This window comes from Athene noctua, chromosome 1 (genome assembly GCF_965140245.1).
Source record: "Athene noctua chromosome 1, bAthNoc1.hap1.1, whole genome shotgun sequence".
NCBI classification, from domain to species: Eukaryota; Metazoa; Chordata; class Aves; order Strigiformes; family Strigidae; genus Athene; species Athene noctua.
In genome coordinates this window covers 166,913,604-166,920,369 of record NC_134037.1, presented here as the reverse complement: position 1 = coordinate 166,920,369, position 6,766 = coordinate 166,913,604, and positions in this window count along the sequence as shown.

The window sequence follows — 6,766 nt, the reverse complement described above, 5'->3', positions numbered from 1 at the left end:
AGCTTCTTTACTGCCTTTCGGTAGGCTAGAGAGCCAAAGTTATTGCTCTATCTGTGATGCACCATGGAGTGCAATAGCCATTGAATACTCCCAAGCTGACATTATGTTGTACAGTTCACCAAGGCATTCACGGTCAGTCACCTTCCCTGTTTTCCTGCCCTTTCTCTGCACAGGACAATATAGATCCTGCACTCTTTGTATCTATTAGTGACACCAGTGGTGCGGACAAAATGATGAGACCCAGACATGGGACAAAATATCTGAAGTGCTGCTGTAGTTTCCTGTTTTACAAGCCTTCTTAACATAACAGCCTCATGTTGTTAGGTTGAAAAATGCCTGATTGTTTTGCACTTTCCCTTTGTAAAAATCCTGGGATGAAAGTTGTCAATTTTAGAATTGATTGACAGGGTCAGTAGGGTAAATAATTGATAATATTGTCAGAGCTTTTAATTATCAGTCAAAATTGGTCATCATCTGATCAAGTGCTGCTCATCTGCTTGAAATGTGGTTTTGGATCTTGTCTGCATGCTTCTAAATCAGTATCTGCATCACTGCTGTCATCTACCACTGCTGCAAGAAATCATCAGTGGAACTGGAACTGCATTCTGACAACAACGAGTCGTGTCCAAATCAGGAAAGAACAGAAAAACCACATGAACTGTCAACCTCCATGTTGTTCTGTAGATACAAACTTTGATGTTATAGGACACTGCATCAATATCTTTTACCCTGGCTGAAGAAAATGCAGTGCAATGGAAACAGCACTTCCAAAACCAGCATGCTGGTAAAAAGAAGAGTGAAATATTATTGCAAAGATGACACAAAAACTGGAATGAAATGGGAAATTTCAACTTGACAGAACCATGACAGAATTAAAACAAATTATGCTGAACCCTTGTGTAACTAAGACGTTTTCAGAAGAGTTTTAATGTTCACTGTTTGTTATCATAACACTTTCACAGCCCCAACATGGCTCATGTTTGAGTATTATCAGCAGTCTGAAGATGAGGGGGATGCTCTCTGAGCTCATGGAGTTGTTATTTCGTATTTCCAAGAAGACCCCTGCAAATTCCTTTTAAAGTCCTTCTATTTCCATAAAAAGACTGTACAGTAAGTATTCACTGTGGCCTGCCTTTATATTAAAGAGAAATCCAATACAAAATGTGAAAGCTAGTGAACTCTTCCCAACAAGAAACCACATTGACCCCCAGTACAATGACGGTCACTTCTAGCCCAATGAGCCTGCAAATCATTCTTTTGATTTCTCTTATGCCCCTTGCTGTGGTGTCTTATGTATAGGAAGAATACAAAAGAGTCACTCTGTAAAGCTGTATTTTCCTCCCCCAATTTATGCCATCAACATGCATGCCAGGGGTTTTAAAATAAATATAATCACAATACTATCATATTTCTTTGTGTTTACCCAGGTGAAGATACAGAGGGGTTTAAGGCTTGGAAAGTGGTTCTGTACAGAGCTGGGCATTGAGTTTTATTCAAAGAGAGGTGGGACTGGTGAGCTGGTCACTACTGGTAGTCACTATTACAGCTGGAATGAACCGGTAGACAGAAAACTAACTTTTCAAAGAGGTTATATGACAGATTACCAAGTCCTTCCTTTTGCTTGGATCTTCTTCTCTCTATTCAATGAAAATAATTGGCTACACTGCATGTGCATGTGCCTGCCAAACCAGGTGGGGCTGAAGGTAGCTCTAGTTTAGCTAATCCTGATTAGGAGTTTTATGGTAAACACCTTTGAAGTATTTAAGATCTTTATAATAGAGGAGTGTATATCTGCTACATTATTAGAGGCTGATGAAACAGATTCTAGTCTGTGAACTCAGCTCACTCGTTAAAATGGTTGCTTTAACATAGGATTATGTTACAGCCATAGTATCCCTTAGAAATACAACCTGCTTATGTGCACAGACTGTGGAGAAAACTTGCACCAAAGTGTATAATTTCACAAGAAATGATCAGCACGTGAAGAAAAATTCCTTTGCCCTTCATCACCTGTTCCTGTCATCATGGCAGTTAAGTCTAGAAACTGAGACAAAGCTGGTAAGTTTGGATGAACCAGCTGTAACTTTTATTCAATATCAAAAACATTACATGTATAAATTCTCCTTTAGCCACACCGAAATTCATTTTTTTCACTTGAGATGTACAAATAAAAAGACGGTTACTGAAAGATACAGAGATAAGCATAAAAACAAATACCTGTTTGGTGTCTGAGAAAGCCAAAGTGTTTTCTGAGAAGTGCTGTGCTTTTAACATGCTAACACACCACACACCAGGAAGAAATCACTGTGCAGAGGCAAGGATGCCTCACAGCTCTGCTTGTAGAAGCTGTCTCACTGGCAAAATTCATATAAGTCTGTAAATGGCAATACAAGAACTGTACATTAAACTTTAAAAAAAAAAAAAAGATAGATCTGGCTCATCCAATTTTTTTGAGTCTTCAACATCCAAAGAAAGCAGGTTGAAATCTTATGTTCTAAATGTTGCACTGTAAATCTTGCTGTTGTAACAAACCTAGTTTGATCCCTGAAAGGTACACACTCTCCAATATCTCTGCACCTGTAGTACCATTTTAAGATTTGCAGATCAAATTTATTTTCTTCAACAAATAGCCCTGTGAGAAGTAGTATCACACTTGTGGGCAGCAGGAGCCTGATAGTACGTAAAGCACTGTAAGAAGTGAGCTCACTTCAGCTGTTTAACTTTAGGGAACGTACAGGGAAGTGTTTCTTATCTGAACTGAAAGAGTACACTTGATCATTGCCTTTAATCTCTGGTTTTGTGTATTTTACAAGAGCGGAGGCTTCTGAGTTTATTTTATTGCTTTTGTCACATGTTTTCTTGCTGGCGGAGCTCCTGCCCCAGTAGAGGACAGCAGGTTGTGTCCCCAGCATTGGCACCAGTTAGATGGGTAGGATTTTGAACAGTTTGCTTCAAAATTTGGCAGGGGAGAGGTGAAAATGCAGCCTCCGGATGGTACAAAATGGTCAGACCATTTTTCCTGATGAAAAGAAAATTGACTCCATGAGTGATTTGTTTTCCTGAAGAGCACCTTGGTAGCTGCCTGTCTGAGCAATACAAATGTGAAAAGTGCAACGGGCAAGAGGAAAAAAAATTAATGATCTCCCAAATTCTAATGCTGGAGTGAGTTTACACAAGGTAATTTCAGGCACACAAGTGGCAGCTGAGTTAGGAGCTGTGCCCCTCGCCTTGGGCACCCACACTAGACCTCTGGTGTGAGCATGTATCGATGTGTCCCCATAGCCGGGACTGAGTAAGGCTGCACAGCGAAAACAAGCTCGGCAAAATGCAACCTTAGAAGGTAAGACCAAAGCAACTACTTTAATCCTTTAGCAGAGGACTAAGTAAATGGAAATTAGCTGCAGCAAGTGGGATGCTACTCTGTGCACCCATTTTTCAAGGACTGTTCCCTGCTGAGCCTGGTGCAGGGCCAACTAGTGGGGCTCTGGTGGCTGAGTGACCACCTGTGGCTTTCCTAAGAAAGGATTTGCTCAATTCTTGTTGAATTAAAGTGATTACCGAGGAGAGTAGTGGGAATGAAGCCTTCTTCTCTGAGGTGTTATCTTAAAATAAATATGTCCCCCTGAACCTTGCCAGTGAGAAAGGGAGGGAGTGAAAACTGAGAAGGGAAGAGTAAATAAGACTGTCCTAAAGCACCACAGCATGAAGTGCTTGAGGGGGAAATAATTTGCACTTAAAATTAAAATCACCAGTAAATTTATAATTCCTTTCTACAGATTTCCCACTTTTTGAAGGATGCTTTGCATAGAAAGTCAAATAGAAGGGAGTTTTAGATCTTTTTTTTACTAGTGTGACTGCAATATATCATTTATTTGGGCATCCTTACCCTCAGTAACGTTACCTCTATCAGAAATTAATTTGAAATGCTTATGATAATATAAAGCCCACAGCAGATGGCAGCATATGTCAAAATTTTGCCTACACCTTCCATTTTAAAAAAAATAAATAACCTCAAAACAGTGCCTACCTCAACCACCAAAAGTGGGTAATGCAAACACAGTTATGGTCCCCATTCCACTCGTGGCTATTTGAGGAGAGGTTAGTGGGAAGATGCAGCTCCCCCAGCAGAGGGGTGGAATTCTCAGGCACCCAGGATCATGATCAGAGCATCTGCACACCTGCCCAGGTCTCTGGTGGGCGCTGGCCCTGGCTCTCCAAACTGCATGGCTGTGATGTGTGTTAGTGCTGCTGGCTCCTCATGCTATGGGATGCCCTGAAAATCACAGCCTCAGGCTTTCTCATGCTTTGATATATTTAAAATTTGAAAGCTTGATATATATTCAATACATTAAAGTATTACAGCGGATTAGTAGTAAGATGTCACTGCAGAGTTGTTTCTGATCCAGAGAGATCTGTGGAGCAGTATATTTATTATCCACACTCCAACCACCTCCCCTCTGTGACTGAAGCTGTAATTGGACAATAAGAGTGAAAACGAACCTTTTCCCTACAGATTATTTTGCATCACTCACCAATGGCAGAAAGAAAAACATTTATTTAGAAATTTATCAACCTTCCATTTACTAGCACTTTTACTAGGACTAACTGACACACCACTTACAGACTTCAGGGCAAGAATATAACTGTCACATACAAATATTTCTGTACAGGTGCCCAGTGCTAGACACTTACAGCCATGTTCAGGTACCTGTTAGATAGCATAATTTTAAGAAATACTTAAAGCCAGTAGGAAAACAGAAGGTAAGCTTCCCCACTTCATCACACTGTGGCTGCAGCGAGAGTGAAGGGAAAGATGGTTACCTATTTAAGGTTTCTTTCACCTCCTCCTCCAGCTTCTCCTTGTGGCAGGAGTAAGGCACAGCCATGTCAGCGGGAGGCCATGGTCAAGATCTGTGTCCCTGCCCCTCCATGGCCCTGCATCCCCATGTCCACCCACCCCACAGTAATCACTGCTTTTGCCTTCTCTGTAATACCACTAGATTCTCTCCACCTCTCAAGACCTTTTTGTTGCCTATCAAGCCCTTTGAGTTCTTCACCCCTCTGCATCCCTAAATACCCATCTTCACCTCCCTTGGCTGCCCCTCATGTCTCCTGCTCACAGCATTTGGCTGAGCAGGAGGCAAGACAAAGCATCAGCCAGCTGGACAGCCCAGAGGCGGATCCACTGATGGCAAACCAAAGCCTGAAACCTCCCTACTTTTCCTTCAACAGGAACAGTTATACAGATCTCTTTCTTCCTCCCAGCTGCACAAAACTTGTCAGAAGATGGTATGACTGATTTAACAGTTTCTCTCTCAAGTTCTTTAAAATAGTCAACAAGCTCAGAAGATGTTAAGGGACTGGGAAGCCGGTCAGGAGGAGGCCAGATATGCTGCCTGCTTGCAAAAAACAGGAAAAACCCCACAGGTATCCCCAAGGCATGGGATAGCTTCAAGCCTTCCTTTCCTTCCAAAAGTAGCAGCTTCTCTTCTTCCTCCTCAACTCCTCATGCCCCTGGGGTGAAGACTCTGGTCACAGTCCCAGCCAGGCCTCAAGAATCCTCCTACTTTTCCTGAAGTACCCACACAGACACACAAGGGTGTGTTTGGTGGAAATGGGGCTCCACAGAGAAAACCAAGCCCAGGTCAGTGGTTAGAGACAGAGCCCATCTCACTGTGTCAGGTGGCTGCAAGGACCCCCACGGGTGGAGCCCCTGCCTCCACCAGTGGGACTCAGAGACGTTGCCCTCCCTGCCAGCAGCAGGCAGAGCAAACTAGGAGCATCCCATTTTAAGCATTATCAAATGCAAGATCTTTATCTCTGGCAACCCTGCCTGCTGTGTAACACCAGATATACTTACTGAATGTGTGCTACAATGGCATTTTCTACCTTTCTGAATTTAAGGGCCACAGAGTCATTTTAAACAAAGCTAGAGATCTCCTTGCATCATGTAGTGAAAACAGTTTTTTATTTACAAGTAGAGCTGCTTCTTTATGCTAGCTTCCTTTTTCTGATCACCCACTTGTATGCATGGGTACGTGTTCATATTTATAAATATCTTTTTTTTTTTCCTTTTTTTTGGTAGCTGTTGTGCAGATCACCCTCTGGTTGCTAACAAACTGGGACTGGAGACTCAGAAATGCTGGTCCAGTTGATGAATTAATTCCCATTCATGTTGCAGTAGGACAGTAAGCAAATGCTGATTGCTGGCCTCTGTGGGACTTGAAGCACCTCATCCCTGCCTGAGATATGGGTGAGACAAGGGAGAGCAGTGACTGCTGTTTCCAGCCACTCTCTGAACGCTGCCGGCATCCCTTTGTGAGACACCAGGGACACCCTTGTGAGACCCATCCTTATGGAGACCTGCATGTCACAGGGGATTTTTCCCTCGCTAGAATTGCATAAATCACACATAGACACACACACACTGAAGTGTGAAGACTGAAGCAGAGCAGGGACAGACCTGGGGCCAATCCAGGTGAAGGCCGGCTCAGGGATATCCCCAGCCCACACCACAGGCTTCCCCCAAGGAAGGGATCCCACAGCCCTGGGAGTGCTGCCGGCACCTGAGGGCTGCCTGGACCCAGCTTGTGCCTGCCTGGTGTAACCCCTGCACCTACGCTGCGTGGCATGTGACAATGTCACCCTTTTTACCACACAACGTCATCAGTTCTGCGATGTTGACCGAGCTGTCATCATCCTTACGGACAGCATCTGCAACTGCAATGAGTGTAATATTTTAAAGGTCTTTCTTTAGGCCCTGTTG